Here is a 22815-nt window from a genome sequence, read left to right as displayed (position 1 = left end):
TATGAGGTTATCCGTTCAGCTAGATAACTTGTCTGGGAAGGATCCCCAGACTGCCACTCTAAATCCACACGATCATGGAGGTGACTCATAAGACCCAAGAGTGTACAAAATAGCCCTGTTCCCTTGGCTACCATCAGTTGGTCCACGAGTGGGCATCTGACCCAAGCTACGGCAATCAGATGACATTTCCTGAAAATTTGGAGATTAAAATGATTCCCAAATCAGGTGTCCTTTTGAATAGAAGAGCAATAAACTTGAGAGCTGGAGAGTGACCCTTTATTCTGCTTTGTGAACTAAAGAGTAAAGTAGAGGAGAAAATGATGTTGCCGACGTGCAGAGGGACAGAAGGGAGAGAGCGACCAGGTGTGGCCAGATTCCCGTGACAGACGTGACCTACATCCTGTCCTCCCACAGTGCTACCCCTAAATTCCATGAGATCTCTCTCTGCTTTATAAGAACTTTCCCTTTTTCGCTTCATCTGAATTGACTTGGCTTCTATTTCTTAAAACCTTGAGGTCCATGTAATAAATATCTCTGGGAGCAGATGGAGAGAAGCCAAGCTCACTAAGAGGGCTTCAAAAATGACACTCCTGCTCCACGAGGACAAGGACTGCGTTTCTCAAGTTCCCATCACCTGACCCAATGTCAGGCACGTGGCTGCTGCTTGGCGTGAGCTCACTGAGTGACAGCCTGTGAGAATGGACAGTGCATTGCTCTGCCTTCGTGCCTACTTGCTCTCCATCCCTAATTCGTGGTTAGTAAGAATATATCAGGGCTAGTGAAAACGACATTTCTGAGGTCCCTCCCCTCCTTCTTAAAGGAAAAATACTCAATATATGTAACCTGGGAAATGTCATCTTTTGTTAAATGTCTTGATAATTTTATCAGCACTCAAATTCCATTGTAATGAAAGGTTAGGCATAGGTGAAAACCTCTCCTTCGCTGCTCAGGGGCAAAATGCCTCATTTGGAAAATACAGAAAGTTTTCCATCAAAGGAAAAGAATACAAATTGACATATAAATGTAATCAAAAGACACTTTCTACCGTTTTTCATTCCTTTGTCAGACATTCAAGAGCAGCCACAGTATGCAGCTTGCTGCCAAGCCATTCTCTATTTTAAACATCATGGTGAGTTAGAGAAAGTGCAGAATCATTTGAATGGAGTCTTTTCTCCAAGGCAATAGGACAAAATATGTATGGTATAGAAATAGGGTAACTTGTAAAAGTTTGGAGTTTTTTGAAATGATGAAACCAGGTCAAATTTCTAAAGTTTCCAATAACTCCAAAATCTCACTTTGGAAATAGGAGCATATGTTTCAAAGTTGCAAAACCAGTGGCAGTAACATCATTACCGAATGTTTTTAACAGTGTGAAGCCTTTAAGAAGTTGTCTGACCTACTTAATTTAAATAGGAGGTTTAAGAGGCTCTGGAAATTGTGTAAGGTACAAATTGCAATGTCAGGCTGTTAACTGATAGATTTAACTGCTAATCGAAAACTCTTCTGCCGCACGCATGGTTTATGTAATTATATAAACCCGAAGGGAGAGGTTGGTAGGGCCAACAGCAAGAAAAAGGAAACTGAATCACAGCCATTCAAATATTTTAAATGCATCAGCTTTGACTCTTTGGGAGATAGACTTGTAATCTTCACTCAAACAGAACCTTAAGATTTGAGGGTTAATACTTGTATTAAATTCCTCTGTAGATCATGAAGATGCCAGGCTGAGCACTGGGGATACAGTGATGAATGAAAAGGACAAACTGCTCTCACATGGCCAACCTGATAAATGACCTTCCAGTTAGAATCTGAAGGATGAATAATAGTCACGCAAACAAGGAGAGGGAAGAGTTCCAGGCAAGGGAAGAGCATATTGGAAGACCTGAATGAAACAGTAAGCATCTTGAGTTATAGTTTTAAATACATGTATGTATTTGACAACTTGGGGACCAGGATTAGCTACTTCCTAGAGAATGAAATGTGTCTGTGATATACAGACCAACCAATCCTGAGTCCATGCTTCCACCTGCCCACTTTTATCAGGCTTCTATAGTCCAGGACACTATCCCCCTGTCCTAAAGCACCACAGAGCCAGGCACACCTAGGGGCCACCCCTATAGCCCAGAGCCCACTGATGTTATTCAAACTAGCCAGTCCTAAATCTGCTCACCCCACCTTGTCTTTCCCACAGAAACCACCATCAAGGCTTGTGTCCATGTCTCCTCCACATTCCCCCAGCCTCCTGACCAACCCTGGTGTTTCCCCAAGGGGCCTGGCCTGGCATGCCCTCCTCTCTTGGAAACTGTGAGTAACAAACTATCTATTAATCCAGTTTTATTGAGACATAACTGACATATAATATAGTATTAACTTTAGGTGTACAATGTGACGATTTGATACATGCACAGACTGCAAAATGATGACTGAAATAAGTTTAGTTAACAACCATCAGACTGTCTCTGAATTAATGGCCATCTCTGGAGCCACTGGCCTCACCATATCTAAATAAAAACAAAATCCCTGATGCATTTTTAGTTTTTTATTTACCCCTGGTGCATTTGAAAGCAGTCCTTAACTCACATGTTGTCATAGAATAACCAAAACTGAAAAAAAAAAAAACCATCATCAAGATAAATCTTGACAAAAGAAATATCTGTACATACACTACTGAAAATATTTTGAATGAAAAACTGGAAAAAAGTCTCTTGTGAAGATGCCGTACAAAATAGAGACAGGCACTCATTCACTTAATGTGTATTGTGTGTGTGCTGAGCACTCTATGCGCCAGACACCTTGCTGGGTACTTGGACACAATAGTGAACGAAACAAAGGTCTCAGTTCTGTGGACTTTAGTGGGGAAGAGAGAACATTTTTTAAAAACCATAAAAGATGTAGATATAAAAACATGTTGAATGCTAAGGGGAAAAAATTGCAGGAATGTCGTGGTCAGGGTGAGCCTCATTGAGGAGGTGAGATTTGATTAGATACTTGAAGGAGATGAGGGTCATGTGGGGAAGAGCCTTCTAGGCAGAAGGTACAGCCAAGGAGAGGCCCTAAGATGGGATCAGGTGTGGCTGTTCAAGAAACAGGGAGGGTAGAACAGTGTGGCTGGAATGAAGTGAATGAGGCAGGAAGACTGATCAGGCTCGAGGAGTGCCAAGAACGGAGAGACAAGAAGTCAGAGGTGAGGTAAGGGAAGATTGTGTCGGGCCTTGTGCCCCATTTGAAGGACTTCGGATTTGACTCTGAATGAGATGGAGAGCCATTGGAGGGTCTTGAGCAGCACAATCTGAGTTAGGTTTTTACAAGATAACTCTGGATCTTATGTTGAGAATATTCAACCGAGTGCCAGGGAGGAAGAAGGGTGGGGACGTCTACCGTAATAATCCAAGTGAGAGGTGGTGGGCACTCAGACTGGGATGGTAGCTGTGACGATGGTGAGAATGGTCAGAGTTTGGATGTATTTTGGAGGTTGAGTCGAGAGAATTTCCTGACCAAGTGGATGGGCAGTTTGAAAGGGAAGAGTCAAAGATGCTGTCAGGGTTTTGACTGAGCAGCTGGAAGATGGAGGTACCATCAACCAAGATGAAAAAGATTGTAAGGAAGAGACAATTGGGTGTTTGGATCTGGAGAGGAGAGAGAAGCCTGTGTGGGTAACATAAATTGGGGGGCTGTGTCAGCATAGAGATATTGGCAGTCATGGGACTGGTTGAAAGTGTCTGGAGATGGGGAAGAATGATGACGGACTCAGCTCTGGGGAGAAGAACCTTCATTCATGATGAAAATTAAGTGGCCAATAGGAGGAAATTGTGCTTATTGACGTGAAACAACAGTATGAAGCTATGAAAAGTGTTTAGATCCTACAGAATATGGAAAAATATTCATAGCCGTGGGAACAAAGCAGTCTACAAAACTGTATCTAAATATGACACGTTGTTGTCGTGTGTGTAGATATAGATGTGGACATACTGATAGGTATGTATATTAATTAATGACGGAGAGTGAGAGGAAAAACATACAAGGTTGTAAGCATCAGTTTTCTCCGGGTGGTAAAACTACAGGTAACTTCCCTCTACTTTATAATTTACTATATTTTCCTGAATCTTTTTCAGTGAATATGCATTACATTTGTAATCAGGGAGAACTTTTTTCAAAAACTTTTTCATTTTTAGATAAAAATGTCATTTTTTTCCATAACAATCATATTTTTTCTTCAACAGTTTTTTCAGTAAACTAAAGTACCTATGGGTTAATTTAGTAGGTTTAGTATGTTTGTGTCAAGAATTCCATAACAATGGATTTTTAATAAAATGAAACACATGACATTCTCTTACAGTGAAATATTGGTGTCAAATCTTGCCCCAGCAAAACTGTAACATAATTACACAGAGCTTCTACTCATGCCCCACCTGAAACCTTGTCCACATGAAGTCTTTCCCCACATCAGCTGATGCCTTCTCCATTCTTCTAGTTCTTCAGGCCAATAATCTGGGAGTCACCCTTGATTTCCCGGTTTCCCTCACCTTCCATCCAATCCATCAGGACATTCTCCTGGATCTGTTTTCAGAACATATGCAGATCTGGTCACTTCTCATCCCTTCTGCTCTCTGTCCAAGTCACCATCATTTCTTCTCTAGATTACTTGAACAATCTGTTCACCAGCCCCCCTCTTTTGTCCTTGATCTCCTACAGCTTCCACACAGCAGTCAGAGTGCGGAAAACTGAGTTCAGATGATGGTACTTCTCAGCTTCAAACACTGCAGTTGCTCCCCATCACACTCAGGGCAAGTCCTGCAGAGGTCTGTGTGGTCCTTCCGACTGAATCTGCTTCCCTGCACACAGCTCCCACCCTGCTCCCAGTTCAGTCTTTGATGTCACTCATGGCCACTTGCTCCCCATCTCACTTTCTCTACTCCAGCCGTGCTGGCCTTGCTGCTGCTTGAACGAGCCAGGTGTGCACCATGCTCTGTCTTAGGGTGTTGGCACTGCTGGTCCCCTGCAATGTCAACTCCTCTTACCCCTTTCATGTCTCTGCTCAAATGTCATCTCAGCGTTCCTGGTCCCCTCCACCTGAACTAAAAATTCCCTGTATCCTGCTCTTTTTTTCACCTAGTACTTACTCTACCTTAACAGGTGATACAGTTTACTCGTTTATTATGCTTGTTATGTGTTTTCCGTCTGCCACTACTGGAATGTAATTTCCACAAGGGCAGAGGTTTTCATTTTTGTTTACTGATGTATTCTGTATGTCTAGGACAGAGCCAGCTTATAGTAAATATTTATGGTTAAATTACCCCATTATTATAGGGTGCATTCTACACAGGCCGCTTAGCAGCCCGTCAGGTCCCTGCGGACGCCTGTGATTCTGGTGCACTAAGGAAGAGAGAACAGCTCTCAAATAAGTGAGAATAATAACAACAGCTGAGGCTTCCCGAGTGCTCACTCCAGGCCAGACACTGTTCTAAGGGCTTCACTTAATTCTCCCTATAGGCCGGGTGCTTTCATTGTACTCATTACAGAGGTGGAAACTGAGGCACAGAGAGGTTAAGGATGACGTCCAGTGTCACACAGCCTCTGAGAGGCAAAGTCAGCATTTAAACCCAGACAATCTAGAACCAGAGTCTGGTCTTCAGGACTACTTTCTACACCTCTCACAAGCACATGCATTCAGGGAATAAAGCGCTGTATGAGTCCAGATTCTAGACATAGCAGGACCAGTATTTGCTGACGGCAAAATGGCATCATCTCCCAAAATGTTAAAAAACTAGTCAGAATTTTTTTATTCATGGAATTTTAAAAGATTAAGTTAATAAAGACTTACTTTAATATTTCACACTTCTTTGTTTTTCCCCAGTAGAGGAAAATAACTATTTTTTTACAGCGTTCATCTATTATTTACATATTTCCTTCTGTAAATTATTTTCCCAAATCAACTTCTTGCTTAATAATTTTGATATTAAGGGAAAAATTGCTTTTAAGGAAAAACTGCTATTTTTGTTAATAATAATACTAAAGTAAATATACATCCTGAAATACCTAATTGAATGTATATGCCTTAGAAGTACTTTTTAACAGTGAGAAAAAAAGTAGTACACTGTGCCCACCAAACTTATTTCCTCAAAATGGAAACTGGCCTTTCCAGTACTGTTTGGATATTTTTATTGCTACACTAGTAGGAGAATTGATATAGTTCTCTCCCTCTGTGTTCATCTGCCATGATGATTAAAAATTTAAATAAGTTTGCCAGTAGCCCCGTTTGGCAGCTGGCGTGCCTATTAAATAGAGTGCATCTTTAGAACATTCCATTCACTGCTAAGTGGAAAGAATTTTAAAGAAAGCTAACCTAACTTCCTGAGGAGTGAAGAGGTTACACATAATTCAAGTGGTGGTTAAGACGCAATGTATTCATTGTAAATAGTTATTATTATAATAGGTAAGAGTTTCAAGTCTCATTGTAACTTTGTGATTCAAACGTCTCGAGCTGTGGTGAATCCAGCTACGATAGCACATATCTTACCTTGACCTACCTCTCTGCCTCTCCAAATCCTGGGTCCACCATAAGCTGCTTGAGAGTGAAAAACTCCCTTATCTCAATTCTTGGTCCATGTGAAACATCTGGATGTCAGAGAGCTAGGTTATTGCTTGATGGTTTTGATGGCATATAAGTTAGATCATATGGCTTCTTGGTAATCTATTTGCACATTTATCAGAAGAGTAAGAAATGCTGTTCCCTCTTCAGAGGGACAACATAAATCTATTTAGGAATTGTGAAAATAGTGCTTTAATATTAGCGCTCCTCAGGTGTGTAAGGAATACACAATTGATGCTGAGAAAAATTATAGTATGTATTATCATATGTAGCTAGTGTTTTCATTTATCACCAGTACTTAAGGTATGATACAAGGAAAGTATTTATTCCTAAAATGGGGGTTGGGCTAGCTAGTTAAGAATCACCAGAAGAGTTTTATTAAAAGGCAGAGTCCTGCGCTCACTGTCAAATATTCTGATTCCTTAGGCTGGGGTGGAGCCTAGGAATCTGGATTTCTGAAAGTGTGCCCACCTGATTCTAATGTATAACCATGGATAAGAGCCAGTGTTCAAAGACATTCATGAAATCCCATTATAGACTTCCGGTCCCTAGACACTGCTAAGAAGGGAAGCAACTTGAGAAGGATTGTCCTCTCAGTATTGTGTCCCCTTCAGATTTGTTAAATTTATTTGAACTGAATTTCTTTGACATGGGAAGTCATGCCTGGAAGTGAACTCATAATCACTGGAAAGCTGTATCCCCTCTGCGAGGTCATTGGCCTTTGGCACCAGGTGTTCTGCTAGGCAGGTGAGTCAGTTATCCCCCAGCTTAGTCGCCCCCTTTGGGACAGAGTCTGTACTTGAGAGTCAGACAGACCAGTGTGGAAGCATTGATTCTCCCTTTGACGACACGCACACCATGGACTTAACTGCTATCATCTTATATCCTAATCTGTTAAATGCGTATAGTACTAACCATAATATAGGATCGTTGTAAGGATTACGTGAGAAAATATATGTTAGGGGCTTGCTCTGTGGAAGGTGCTAAATAAATGTAAATCACCTGTACTAGCTCACCATTTTGCTTTTGTACAGAGCTGGAAATCGTGGTTCTGTGTTGGGAATAGTGAAAGCACAGATTCTGAGCCAGGGAAGCTTTACCAAATCAAAAGCCAACCTGCCTCTGGATGACTATAGGGATTATAATCAAAATGATATACTAACATTATTATTACAGCTCTGCCGGTCAGCCCTCAGCTCCGGGAGCAGCTGTGAGCAGCATTTAACTCACTGTATTAGTTTTTTGGGGCTGCTGTAACAAAGTACTGCAAACTCGCCATCTTGAATCAACAGAAATATACTTTCTCACAGTTCTGGAGGCTAGAAGTCTAAATTCAGGGTGTTGGCAGAGCCACTCGCTCTCTGAAACCTCTAGGGAAGGCTCCTTCCTTGCTTTTTCCCACCTGCTGGTGGCTCCTGGTGTTCCCTGGATTGTGACAGCATCACACCCATCTCTGCTTCCATCCTCACGTGACCTTTTTCTCTGTGTCTCTCTGTTCTTTCCTTTTCCAATAAGAATACCAGTCATTGGACTTAGGGCCCATCCTAAATTCAGGATGATTTCATCCTGAGGTCCTGAACTAATTACATCTGCAAAGACTTTATTTACAACTATGATCACATTCGGAGGTTCAGGGTGGACATAAATTTTAGAAGCACAGCATTCAACCCACCACACTTAAACATCTAAGCTATAGATTGCTAAATACTCCCCAAATCTGTTCTTTCTGTTTTTCTTAGTAATATGAACTGCAATTTTAGTTAGCTACAGAGCTGCCCAGAATAAAGGCTCCACTTCCCAGCCTCACCACTGAGAGTTTGACCATGTGACTAAATTCTGGCCAATAAGATGTAATGAGAAGTGCGATGTGAATCCTTAAAGGGAAGGAATGTGCTCTTCTTCTCTCTTCCTCCTTCTTGGAATGTAGATGTGATGACCTGAGGAGCCACTTTGGACTATAAAGTGATGGCACATGTTGAGGATGCTAAGAGTCTGGGTCCCTGACAACTTCATGAAGCTGCTCTACCCTGGACTGTCTCCTACTGAACTTCTGTGACAGAGAAACTTATATCTTACGTCAGCCAATGTTATTTGGGATTTTTCTGCCACAGATAGCTGGACCTAATCCTGACAAGTACACCATCTGTCCTCTTGAATGATAGATTTGGGACTTAAAAACTCAGACTGAAAAATCAGAATTATACTGAGCATTTTAATAAAAATTTTGATGGTTCCAAATAATCAGCTCCCCTCACCCCGCAGGGTCTTATTGTCATTATAACTGCATTAACTTAGTTTGTAGTTTAGTGAAACATTAGGTCATAGTTATTGGCTTTGTTTATTTCCCCACCTCCTTCTTATGAGACAAACCAAAGAAGATCATTTCCTGCTGTGCCTCTAGCACTTGGCTGGGTCTGAGCATTGCCAGAATTCCGGAGTATCGTTCACAGTGCATTCTCCTCGGGGCACCACTACAGTGTGCATCGTGCCCCCTGGGGTGCGCAGTACGGCGGCCCTGCTGCCAGGGTTCATGCGCCATGGAGAAATAAAAGAAGTAGAAGATGGTTCCCGTCATTTGAGGAGCAGTAATGATCTTATAAGCTTAATCATGTTTCGTTTTTAACCCGTCTATCACTGTCATATTCCTGGAAATAATTACTCAGGTCTCGATCACAGACAACAGGATTCATTCAACATAGTTTAAGAAAAGAAGAGATGATTTACTGGATCCATAGGATGGCCTGGGCTGTGCTACAGTAACCAGTAGCCCCCAAACCTCATATTTATGAAACAACCAAGGTTTATTTGTCACTCATCCTATGTGAACATCATGGATTGCCTAGGGATTCCATTCTGTGACATCCTCATTCCAAGCTAATGGAACAGCCACTCTCCAGAACATTACTGTTGGCCATGGTATAAAGAGAGAAGTGGCATTTGCTCTCATCTCACTGGCTCAAGCAAGTCCCAAAGCCAAACCCAACTCCAAGGGGGTAGGGGAGAGCCGTCCTACCATCTGCCCAGAAAGCACCACAAATTGCCTACCCAGTCATTGGAAAGACTGGAGGAGGGGCATCTGGCTTGAGTTTCCACAGCCGACTCTCAGAACAGCACTGTGGACCACCCAGTGGCGCTGCTGCCTCTGACATGATGGGGGAGCTGTAGCCATGACAGCAGATTCTAGAACTGCACTGCCTGGGCCACTGTGTCTAAAACACTCTGTAAGGCTTTTAAGCTGCATCATTAACCTCCAAATACCCTCAGGGTTAAGAACCATATGCTAGAACCTCAGCTACCGCCGCTGCAGGAAAGTCAAAAGCCTCCAGAGAGAGCTGTCAGGCACTTGCTCTCCATCTTACAGGAGCCACATCCGTCTTCCAGTTTTCACTTAGCTGTGTCTCCTTGGCGGAAGCGAGGTCATCTATGGAAAACAAACCGTTAGAAAGACTGAAGCTTGTAGCTTTGCACTTTCCAGCCTCGGTTGCTCATAGAACACTTGACAGGGGCGTTGGCATGGAGGCAAGTGAGACACTCTGTAGTATCTGCTGCATGTACAACACTAATTGATTCTTTCGTACATTCCTCCCCCTATTTCTAGGCACAGTATTAGATGTTTGTGGTGAAGGGAAGTTGGGAGTGGGGCATGTCAGGGGCTGAAATAAAAAAAAAAATGGCCTGGTTTTTAATTATGATCATTTTGAGATCAGACTTAGCAATCCACACAATTCAATTTGGAAACAAGTTTGAAATGGAGCTGTGGAAACACATCTTTTTTTACACATACCACAGGAAGTTGGTTTTTAAAAAAATAATCATCCCAAGCTAAATAATTTAAAATGTGTAGAAATCAAAAGGTTCACACATCTGGAAGGGAGAGATGGTTGTTGCTGCAGCAAAGGACTTGAATGGGAGCTGGAGGACAAGAAACACTTAGCAAATTAGTTCCTTACAAATGTCAACCGGTCTCTTCAGGGATTTTCCAATTAAAAGCCACGAAATCAATTTAAAAAATTCACTTTAATGAGCTGGGTAAACAGTACCAGAAGAGAAAGATAAGACGCTTGTTCACCACCGAGAGAATAAAAACATGGACCGGGTTTAATGGGGTTTATACATTCTCAGGGCCCTTGGAATATATCTGTTCTGCTGCACGAAAACCCACAGCTGCCCACGCACCGTCATTCCTCACCGAAGACAGAATTGCAGTTCTTCTCGTTCGCCGCCGCCGCCGCCGCCAGAGCGTGAGGGGCGTCCCGCTACCTGCCCGCTTCTCTTCGGGGAATGAAACGCCCGTGATGTGGGTTTATTTTCCTTCCGAAGTGAGAAGTTACCGACTGAAAACCATTTCATCGCCCATTTCATCTCTCATCCTCGAGTTCCTTTTTTATTAGCGCTTAATCGTGATCAACTCTTTTAGTCAAAAAAACTTATCCTTCTTCTTCCCCCCATGTCGCCCTCAGGCACTACGTTACCCCCTCCGCCCTTCACAGCCACAGCGCTTGATGTGTGCTCGCTGCGTTAGCTGCTCCCACCGCCGCATCTCCCTCTCCCTCTCAGCACAGCTGTGCGACTCAGTCCCCACCCTTCTCGAGCCATCCTTGGTGAGCTGATCACACTTCGCCCCAAATCCAACAGACACTTTTTATGCCCGTATTTTTCTTGGTCTCTGAACAGGCTCAAAACCACTTGAACACTTCTTTCTTTCTGAAGCACTCCTTGGCTTTCTAGACCCTATATTCTCCAGGTTTTCTTTCTACCACTTTGGTAGTTTGTCCCTAGTCCACTTACAGACAGAATAAAGTGCTAAATGGGACTTTCCCTGATGTCTCAAATGTAAGCTGAAACCCAAAGCTGGGAACAAACAACACAAACCCCCATATTCAAAAGAGAGGATCTGTAACTTGCTAAGAGTGGACAGAGCTTGTCCTGTGCCCAGCTCATCCAGGGAATCACTGGAGGAGGAGGTGGCTTTCTTGGAAGAATGTTGCGGCCAAGTTGGGAGCATTGCAGCGTGTTTTCTCTCCTCCCATAGAGGGGTAGGGGGCAGCCTGCCTCATCTCAAGCCAAGTGAGAGACGCAGTCAGTGAGTGAACACTCCGAGAAATTTAGGGCAGGTGCTTTCCAGAGATGAACACTGGCCTCCTGCTCCCAGGTGAAATGCAAAAACTCCTTGTTTCACTTCCAGGCTCATCCCAGAGCCCAGCCTAATTTTATGGAGAGCCTGACATAGCCTTCAAAGAGTTTAACAGTCTATGTGCTAAAGACAGAAGCTGCCTGGAAAGGCTCTGTCAGCGGAGGGAGTGGGGGGGGGGGATGGAGAGAGGGGGAGAGAGAGAGAGAGAGTGGGAGGAGCCCCTAGACGTGGACGTGGAATATTTCCTCCTGGCCAGCTGGACCATATGGGGATGTGGTGGTCATTAGGGCTGCTTTGAAATATTCTAGTTCTCTTTATCTGGGCATGTGGATTGTCCTTCAAGTTCAAGTTGGACGGATGCCTGGCTTTAGCCCATGAAATGTGGGCAGATGATATGTGTCAGTTCTGGGTAGGAGCCTAAAGAGTCAGCACAGGATGTGTCATGTTTTTTTTTTCCCCCACCTGACATGGTGATCACAGAAGCATGGGTCAGGAGGGCGTGTGTACCAGCCTGAGTTCCTGAATGACTATGATAGGCAGAGAGCCCCCTGCGAACCCACAGCGGACGTGTAGGTGAGTGTACGTTTCTGCTGGGATGAAGGCGCTGTTGTAGCATAACCGGGCCTATCTTGACGAGTGCAGAGAGCAGCATCACCTTGTGAAGAATCCAACTTGGGAAGTGGGCTGTGCAGGACTTGTTATCCAGCGGAAAAAAAGATGCAGCCCAACAGGGCCCTTGTGAAACGTCGGCTGAATAATGGTTTTCCGAGTCAAGGAAGAATACGCTGGAGAGGTCCCCAGGTGTCTGGAGGGAAGATAAGTGTGTTTGGAGAATTCACAAAGCCCCCACAGCACGAAGACCATTGTAACATCTATCATGGGAGGGGGCATTTGACAACCAACGACAAAATAAATAATTTGCCATGTTTTCTTTGATCTCACTTTCCGACATGAACCTGGAAGGAACTCAGAGCCGGAGAGGGAATGGGGGGCATGTGGTGCAGAAAGAGCGAAAGGAGAGACCACACCCTGTCTCTGCTCTGTGGTGGGAACCTGCATCAGCCTGGATCTAGAGGAGGGAAGAAAGCTTGCACTGGATGGGAGCTTTTAGGTGGAAGTTTTAATTTAAATTGGCCTGGACATTTTAGTATATGATAATAGGACCATTTACGTACTGAGAAGTTGAAAAAGAAGTTAATGGAATATGCTCAAGATATGTCCAAGGGGGAGTGGTTTGAAGGCATCTGTCAATGAAGAAGAATAAAGCTGTTTTCTGAGTACATCCTACCAAGTACAACCAATTCAATAAACATACTCTAATTCCTAAAAAAAAAAATTTTTAAATGTAGATGATCCTCAGGGTTTTATCTTAGGCCCTTTTGTATATTTACATGGCTGAAATTTTCTGTGGCTGTGCTTTTTCCCAGAACTACTTTTCAGGCACAGGCCACTCTCCTGAGTTCAGAATTGATACACACAGTTGCTGACTGGGCATTGGCACCTGAACAGGTCATAGGAGTCCAAACCAACTGGACTCACTGTCATCCACCTTGTGACCTCCTCAGGGTTCCCTTGCCCATGTCATTGCCCAAGGTGGAACTCGACTTTCGCTCCTGCAAATCTTCTAACATCCGATCAATCCCCAAGTCCTTTCTGCTCTGCCTTCTAAATATGTCTCAGGTCTGTTTATTGCTCTCCAACCCCCGTGACTACCTTGATCTGAATCATCATCATCTCTCATTTGAAGAACTGCTGGTCTCCATCTGGACGCTCTGCTTCTAGTCTCACTGAATTCCAATCTATTATTTTCATTGCAACTACAAGTGATTCTTGGAGCATGAGTCATTCATTCAACAAATATGTATTGTGTACCCATTGTGTGCCAGGACCTGTGCTAAGTTCTGGGGACAGGAGCAGAGCACAGAACACACAGCGTCCTTGCCCCTGTGGAGTCTACATTTTAATGGGAAGAAGGTGATATTAAACAAACAAAATTATAACAGTCATCAACAAAGGATTTTGAAAGGTGTAATTATATAGTGAAGTATACTTGGAACTCTTCTGCATGTCATGTGTGGGTTATATTAAGAGAAATACAAAGTATTAATCTAGTGGGTTTAGGAGAATGTGTTGGGCCCATAAGAAAAGACACAGACAGATAAATTGACTGTAAATTGTTGACATTTTTGTGATTTCACAATTGAGATAAACTGAGAGTGGGAGCTTGACGACACAGAGCAGGAGGTCCTGCTCAGGCTCAGTTGCGTAGGGACCATTCCCAGTTGCCTCTGCTACAGGTCTCATAACCCCCGCACCCCCCCCCATATTAATATAGCATAGTGAGAAGAACTATATGCATGTGAAATAAACCATAATTCGGGTGGAGTTACCTCTAGAACTTCCTGGGGATTGAAGACCTGTTATATCTCCCACAGATTTGATCATAATTAGTGTAAACAGACTAGATCTTTTTGAATCTACTGTTCTGCCTGACAGCATCACTTCTTAGAAGGAAACTTGGATTCGGAGACAGTAAAGCTTACCTTCCTGATGGCTTTTATGAATAAGCTTGGGTTGCAAATTGATATCTTGATGCCTGATTGCCCTCCCTGCTGGTGCCAACCCAAGAAGTGTCAAGCTTCCCCAAGGGGAGTAAGGGAGATCTGAGGTTGTATTCATCATGATAGACCAGGTTTGTTACAGCAACCAACAACCTCCACGTTTCAGTGGCTCAACACATAGAAGAGTATTTGTTACTCACACTAAGCCTGTAGTAAGCAGACAAAGACACTCTGTTTTACTCAGTCATTCGAGGACGCAGGTGGTGGAGGTTCCGCCATCTAGAATATTGTTGGCCCCTTGCTTACACTTCATTAGTCTGTACTTGCTACATGGCCTAGACTTATTAGAGGGGATCCAGGAAGCCAGGCCTTTCAGATGTTCAGATAGGAAAGCAGTACTGGATTCTGCTGAACATTGGGAAGTTTTCTACCTAAGCCAATAGTCACTTAGTTCAGAAAGCCTTTTCTTACCAACATTTGCAATTCCCAGGTAAGGTGTTGCTCTGATATGCTTCCACAGTGCTTTCACATCCCCTTACCTCTCAGCAGTCATCCCCTCTTATCTGCAGTTTCACTTTCCACAGCTTGAAAATATTAAACAGAAGATTACAGAAACAAACAGTCTGTAAGTTTTAGATTGTGTGCCATTCTGTGTAGCCTGGATGAAATCTCGAGCCATCCTGCTCCATCCCATCCAGGATGTGAAACATCCCTTTATCTACCGATCCTGCCTGTTAGTCATTCAGTAGCCATCTCAGTTACCAGGCCCACTGTTGGGGCATCTCAGCGATTACGTTCAAGGAGCGCTTATTTTACTTCATCACGGCCCCACAGCACCAGGGTGGTACAGCTGACCGTTTCCATGTGCCAAAGAGTAGCTAAAAAGGGCGTCCTCTAAGTGAAAAAATGAACGTTCTTGACTTAACGAGGAAAGGGAAAAAAGTCGTATGCCATGTTTGCCAAGATCTATGATAAAAGCAAATCTTATATCTGTGAAATTGTGAAAGAGGAAAAAGAATTCATGCTAGCTTCTAGTCTCTGCTGCAAAAGCTATGCCACCATGCATGGTAAGTGCTTAGTTAAGATGGAAAAGGCATTAAATTTGTACAGTAAGGTGTTTTGAGAGAGAAAGAGGCCATATTCACATAACTTCTACTCCATTATATTGTTGCAATTGTTCTATTTTATTATTAGTTATTGTTGTTAATCTCTTAATGTGCCTAACTTATAAATTAAACTTTATCACAGGTATGTATTTATAGGAAAAAACAGTATATGTAAGGTTCAGTCCTGTCCACAGTTTCAGCAGCCTCTGGGGGTCTTGGAACGTATCCCCCATGGATGGGGTGACCACTGTACACATGATTTTACTTCTTGTTTACTTGTCATCTTGCTGTCTTAGATCCCACCCCCACCCCCACCTCTTAAAACGCACCTGCCCCTCTGCTTCACTTCACCTGGCTAACTGTTCTGTACTCTGCAGATCTTAGTGAAAACTACTTTCATTAGTCATGGGGGAAAATATAGTGTGTACCCCTAGTCACCATAGTTTTTCTCCTTCTGAAATTTTTCAGTGAAGAGATTAGGGCTCCTCGGAAGGTGTATGATACCAGATCCCAAAGGAGGAAAGAGCAGAGCCAAACATGTCTTGCTGTTGTCAAAACGGATGTTTTTGTTAATGCCTAAATATACATCAACAACAGTACAGAGGGGAGAAATTAGTCACTGGGCAAAAGGTGACAAATTTGGCAGAAACAGTGATCACAGTAATTGGAAAGTAGTGAGTCTATCAAAGGAGCCATGAGTCCATGGTAACTTTCAAAAGGTAGAAGTGACTTGAAAAAAATCTGCTAAAAGGATGGATTAAAATTTTAAAATATTTATTTATTGAGTGAATGAATGAGTCATATTTTGATTAAAATAGAAAAGTCATATTTTGATTAACATGAAAATAAACAGTTGCAACTTGGAGAATATGTTTACTCGTTGCATTAAAAAAACACATAAGGGGGTGGGGGGATCGCTCAAAGGCAGGGCATGTGCTTAGCATATGTGAGGTCCTGGGTTCAATCCCCAGTACCTCCATAAAAAAAGAAAAAGAAAGAAATGAGGTTTTAAAAAACATACAAGAATTTGTAACCTCTGCATCAGACTTATAATCAAAAATATATTCAAGCTGTAACAGAGGGATTTCAATATTCAAAGAAGAAATTCCTCACTGTACTCACTGTTAAATGCTAGCGTGAGGTTACTGACTCTTTCTGGGGAAGCTTTTTCCTATCTGGGTGTTTATGTACAATTCTGCCTGAAGGCAGGAGAATACAGCACAGCTGATTCCCTAAAACTCCTTCAGGCATATGGTTCTCTAAGGTGGTCATTATGTGGCAGATATAGATATGCTTGTGCTGTGTTAGACTCAACTCAGTGGAAACTTGGGTGAGCTTTGTGAATGGACATTCTCTCAGTGAAACATTTACAGTTGCATTAAGTATGCATTTGCATCAAAGATGTAGGTTCCTGTAATTAATGAACACCCAGGAAACTTCCCAGCAGTACTCTGGAATTAGCACTAGCCTACTTCACTGAGGTTTTCTTTGTCACGCCTGATTTTGGAATCTTTCTGTGTAAGAAATAAGTTCGCCAGCTGAAAAGTATATTAGGAAAAAGGTCTGTGCTCATGTGAAAACTATTCTAGAATCATACAGCTTCAAAGGTTGGGTTTCTCTTGCTGGATGAAGAAAAGCAAAATGCTGCCCGTAAATGGACAGTTGAGTGCAAAAGCAGAAGGGGCAGTGGAATATTACAACCAAAAAAGAAATGGGAGAGCTGGCAAGAGAACTGGCAGACAGCAAAGTGGAGGGATGTAAAATTAGCTGAAAACAGAGGCCATTGTAGAAACACTCCTTTGAGTGGGTCGCTCAAACCCTAATCATTCTACAAAAAATGCAGACTTTAACCAGGGAATACTAGGTGTTTAGATCCAGCAATATACTTGCGGAGGTATGGGGAGAATTAACTTGAAAACCCCCACCGTGGTTGGCCCAGAGGGGAGGTGGAAATGTAGACTCTGTGACGGAAAGTTTAATATGTGTTTTAGCTGTCTGCTAAATGAGACCAGATAATTTATGCACTGACGATATGAAGCACTTGTTAGCTTGGCTTCAAAAGCAGTGATTGTCCAAGGACTGTAATCCATTACTAATCAGTGATAAGACTGCTGTCAGGGTTGAGCTAATTAGATATGGTCCTAAAAGTGCATTTGAATGTCAGATTCTAGCAGAGATTAACAAACATAGCATGGGAATGTGCCAGGGGCTGGAGACGAAGGGAATAAAACTGAAGTGGATTACACAAGATGGCAGAAGAATAAAACAGAAGGATGAACATATATCAAAGTTTGTAGGGAGTTCTAAATATATCAAAATTGAAAAAACAGTCTGTCTCCATTTGGGTCCTCTGAGAAGCAAGACCCCAAAATAGAATGAGATGGGAAGGAAATGTACTGGGGGAAATGCAGGTGAAGGATAAATTGGTGAGGGAGCCAGGGTAGCTGGGGTGGGCTCTCAGACCACAACAGAGGTCTGATCCCTGTGGAAGGAGAGAGGAAAGGAAGGGGGGTCTTGTAGAAAGAGCCCCAGAGTGCAGTGTGGCAAGGCTGATGCCAAGTGCCTTAGCAAAGGATGCCGCTTGGAGCAGTCATGCGCTGGGGAGAAATGGTCCAGCTCTGGTAGCACCATTCTGCTCAGGCATTAGCTGGGAGCAGCCTAGGGGGAGCCTGGCTTCTGCATGAATGCTGTACCAGGTCACAAAATGCAGCAGCTGGAGATGGTCAGCCGACCACATGACCACACTCCTCACAGCAGGTTGTTTGGAAGGAAGATCTGAGTGGCGTACCTGCATGGCTGCTCTGGTCCACCCCTTGTGCCTCACAGCTACATTTTCCCACACATGTTTGGGGAATAGCTCGTCCACGATTCCTGTGAGCCTCTCTTTCTGGGAAGAAACTTTCAGGAGAGAGGTTAGTGGGACAAACTCTACCTCTAGATACTGTTGCTGGTTTCAACTGTAACTGGTACTCACTGGCTCCATCCTCCACTGTCCGTTCTGAGTTCCCCTCACCCTCAACTCACCTCTTGTTCCCAGTGGCTTATCTGATGGTATGACCCAAACCTTCGTTCCTGAAGGAACTGATTCCATGGTAATCATACCTCCTCAGGCCAACACTGCTACACATGTCCATTCGTGGTTGTAACTGGTCAAGGCATTTACCAAGAAGCATCTAAATGGAACGCACTGTTGAAATGCAGCCCCCTTCCTCCTGCTGTTTGGGGCCTGTTACTCTGGTGAAGATGGTGACTTTTCTTCCTGCCTACTGGTTACTAGATACAAGAAGTCCAAATTATCAAGCAGCAGCCATAGTAATTAAATGGAACCTTTGCTGTCCCCCCGGAAAGAGTATGCTCCTTTGGGGGACGAGACCCTCATATCATCCGAGCTCAGAGGTGTTGGGACAGGATGCAAAATGTCCTCCAGTGTCATAGAAAGTAGTGGTAAGTGGACCACAACTGCTTCTACCCTTGGGTTCCTCTGCCTCTTTCATTCGGAGACTCAGTGGTATGTAGTGGTCCTTCATTTAATGTATACGTTGTATCCTGAATGATGTCACCTATCCTTGCAGAGTATTGCCTCTGAGATTGTGTTTTAGCTGCCTTAGTAAGCTGTTCCAACATTCTGCCAGGCTGGTTACTTGATGATAGTGAGAGATCACTGGATTCCATGGGCAGGGCCCACTCATGCAGCTCCTTAACTGTGCAGTGGGCTCCCTGGTCAGGTGCTATGCCATGTGGAATTTCATGTCCCCGAATCAAACATGGTGTACACCACATGGGACAGTGATGCCACCTGGGGCTCTTCGGGCAGAAAGGAGAAACCCAGACCTAGAATAGGTATCTATTGTTGTGAAGATGAACTGGTGGCCCTTCCAGGACAGAAGAGCTCAGTGACACCAAGTGGCTGTTGATCTCCTTGAGGAATGGTACCATATTTGGTCTCAATGTTGGTCTCTGTTGCTGGTAGGTTGAATATTCTGAGGCAGCAGTAGTTAGACTGACCTTGGTAAGTAGGTATTCAAGCTGTGTCGGCCCCTACACAGACACCACCTTTGATACCATAGCAATTTCATTCATGTGCCCATTGTGTCAATTCTGGGATGGCCAATAATGAAAGTTGGCTAATTGACTAGTCGAGTAATATTAACTAGTTGCTTCTTCAGTGCCTTTTCCAAGGTAGATGCTCTCTGGTGGATATTAACACTTAATACAAAAATCTTCACAGTTCATGTCCACTCCCATATTGTCTGTCCACATGCTTCCACTGCAGACCCCCTCATGCCTCAAATTCCAGTGGTAGCAATGTTTGAGCTACAGACTACACTTGCTGCAAAGCTCTTTTGTGCCCCAGCTTCTACTCAGAGCTGACAGTCTTCCATGTCATAAAGTCTATCGGCTGGAATATAGTTAATGTATTCCCAGTATTTGTTGTAGATCAGATTGTCTCCAGAACCCAGAGGAATCCACCAAGAGTCATGCTTCCTTGTTTGTACCAGGAGATACAAGATGCGGCATTTGCCTTTTACTGTAGAGGAGATATCCTGGCTTGCCCCTGGTCAAGGAACTCTTAAAAACTTCCCTGAAGTGGCAGGTCCCTGAAGCTACGTGAGTTTTTATCTTCCACCTTCTAATGCTCATGTGCCTTACCAAGGCCTCCAGCACACAAACCAGCTTTTTCTTGTCCTGCCAGGTCAGCATCATGTCCCTAACGCTTTGGATCAACGTTATGATATAGACTCTTTGAACTACGTTATGACAGAGTACGGAGCGTTAACACGCCCTGGAGCAGAACTGTAAGTGAATATTATTGTCCACTTCATGTGAACTGTATCCGATCCTCTTCTCTGATTGGTATAGAAAAGAATGCAATTGTCAAATCAGTGGCTGCCGACTATGTAACTGAGGCCTTCATGGTCTGCTTTACCATCAGTAGTAAGGCTGGCACAGCAACTGTAACGGAGCTGCTACTACAAGATACTGAATGTATTTCCCCGTGCTACACAGTATAAACTTGTTTATCTATTTTATATATACCAGTCAGTGTCTGCAAATCTTGAACTCCCAGTTTATTGCTTCCCACCCTCCTCCCTGCTGGCAAGCACAAGTCTGTATTCTATGTCTGTGAGTCCGTTTCTGTTTTATATATAAGTCTTTTGGTCTTTTTTTTTTTTTTGATTCCATATATGAGCGATCTCATATGGTATTTTTCTTTCTCTTTCTGGCTTACTTCACTTAGAATGACAGTCTCCAGGGCCATCGATGTTGCTGCAAATGGCATTATTTCACCGTTTTTTATGTCTGAGGAGTATTCCATTGTATAAATATATCACAACTACTTTATCCAGTCATCTGTCGCTGGACACTTAGGTTGTTTCCATGTCTTGGCTATTATAAATAGTGCTGCTGTGAACATTGGGGTGCATGTGTCTTTTTGAATTAAGTTTCCCTCTGGATATACGCCCACGAATGGAATTGCTGGGTCATATGGTAAGTCTATTTTTATTCTTTTGAGGAATCTCCATCCTGTTTTCCACAGTGGCTGCACCAAACCTCATTCCCACCAGCAGTGTAGGAGGGTTCCCTTTTCTCCACACGCTCTCCAGCATTTATCATTTGTGGACTTTTGAATCGTGGCCATTCTGACTGGTGTGAGGTAATAACCTCATTGTAGTTTTGATTTGCATTTCTCTGATAATTAGTGATACTGAGCATTTTTTCATGTGCTTACTGGTCATTTGTATGTCTTCACTGGAGAATTGCTTGTGCTGTAATACTATATTTGATTCACTGTCTTGGCTTGGGGAAGTGGTAATTCCAGAGGCTTCCTTTTGGCTTTCCCCAATATGCTGGTTCTCACCCTGCTAGTCAAGGACCTAAGTGAGTCAAACTGCCATGAACGTTAATCCTAATTTTTCACTAATGATGGATGGAATGATCCACCAACTGAGTTCCTGGACCCAGGAGACCCACTGTAAGCTGGCTTTCAGCTAGACTGCATGTGTTACTGGTTCCCAACTCTAACAGGGGATGCTGAGGACACCTTAGGGTTTCAGGTGTTGATGGCAGCTTGGAAAGTACGTCCAAAGTCCTCAATATGTGTGGCTGTTTCCCTTCTTCCAGTGCATACCCATCTAGATAAATGGCTGTAGGTGCCTTTAGGGCTGGACTTGGGGAAATCATTACAGTTAGTACTTGCCACGATCTTGCAGGGTATTCCCTCCGTAGGACACAGCCATCTCTCAGTCACTGCATTCTGGGTCTGAAAATTGTCTCAGGTCCAGGAACTGAGCAATGAATCATGGATTTTTTATTGGGGCAGGTACCTTCATCCTCCTGTTTCTCTGGTCTTGCCTGTTTCTGATTGTAGATGTTAAATGGCACTCTCACTGGACACCCTTCTACTTTGCCCCTAGGAACACCAGATTCCATTAGCCATTTCCACACCTTCCTGTGGGTCAGGCCCCCTTAACCGCCAGCTATCCCATCTTGCTGGTAGTTATAGAAATGGTGGCCCCCTGGCTCCCATTTGCTTGGGTATGTGGCTTCTATTATTTTGGAGTGCTGTCACCCCCTTTGCTGTTAACGAGCCCAAATTTGTGACAGCTTTATCCCTGGCCTGCAAAGAGAGCCGCCACAGGACTCATAATGATGCTGGCGCCTCTCTCACCAGTGCATTCCAACAGCCTTGGAGAACGATGTGTTCTCTGGGCCCTGCTGTGAAAACATAATCTTCTGATGGGCCCTCTGGTCTCACATTATGAACCTGTACAGTTTAACCCTTCCCACAGCCTTTTTATTCCTTCCTCTACCATCTGCCATGGCAACTCAGGTCTTTCCACATTGGCATGAACCATCACCTTTTCTAGGCTTCCAAGAGCCACCCTACAGTGAGTTTGCCCCATCCCCTCAGTGGGGAAGGGGCCTTGTAGTGGTGTTAAGTCCCATTTTCTGAGCAAATGTTCCAAGTCACACAGGCTCCCGTCTCTCACACTGTGCCTGTTGCTGTTTGATTACATCTCAGTTTCTCATTATCCCTCTGCAGATAGAACTTTGAAATAACCAGCCAACACCACTGTCCTTGTAGGCATTAGTCTCCCATATCTTTCAAATGCCTAAATCTTGAAACAAAGCTGTTCCCCTCTCCCAGGATGCATTCTCAGTTCATCACCAGTGAAATCTTCAGCAACTGTGGGGCCACCCTGTGCCAGGGAATGACCTATTCCCAACATTCCACTCAGAATGAGGTCCTCCTTGCCAGCCAAGCGTGTGTGAACAGTCCCCAAATCCAATTTTACTGCCTACTTTCTTGGGCCATTTTTTACCAACTGTGCCAGTTGGGTTTCTTGGGCAGCAGACACCAAGCCAATTTTTAGGTGTGCAAAAGATATATTGCAGAAACATTTGTAAAGGATAAAGGGGAGG

The 22815-nt window shown here is 43.6% G+C and overlaps 1 long non-coding RNA gene across 1 annotated transcript; it reads right to left on the bottom strand.

Moving 5' to 3' along the window:
- Positions 1-8908: 8908 nt before the first annotated feature.
- Positions 8909-9708, bottom strand: LOC140700889 (uncharacterized). The gene is made up of 2 exons (XR_012079626.1): positions 9635-9708; positions 8909-9107 (listed from the first exon to the last, which is right to left on the bottom strand). It is a non-coding gene; the product is annotated as an uncharacterized lncRNA (long non-coding RNA).
- Positions 9709-22815: the final 13107 nt, after the last annotated feature.

Source organism: Vicugna pacos, chromosome 13 (assembly GCF_048564905.1).
Source record: "Vicugna pacos chromosome 13, VicPac4, whole genome shotgun sequence".
NCBI classification, from domain to species: Eukaryota; Metazoa; Chordata; class Mammalia; order Artiodactyla; family Camelidae; genus Vicugna; species Vicugna pacos.
The sequence above is the reverse complement of the archived record's forward strand: the minus strand, read 5'-3'. Positions and strand labels throughout refer to the sequence as shown.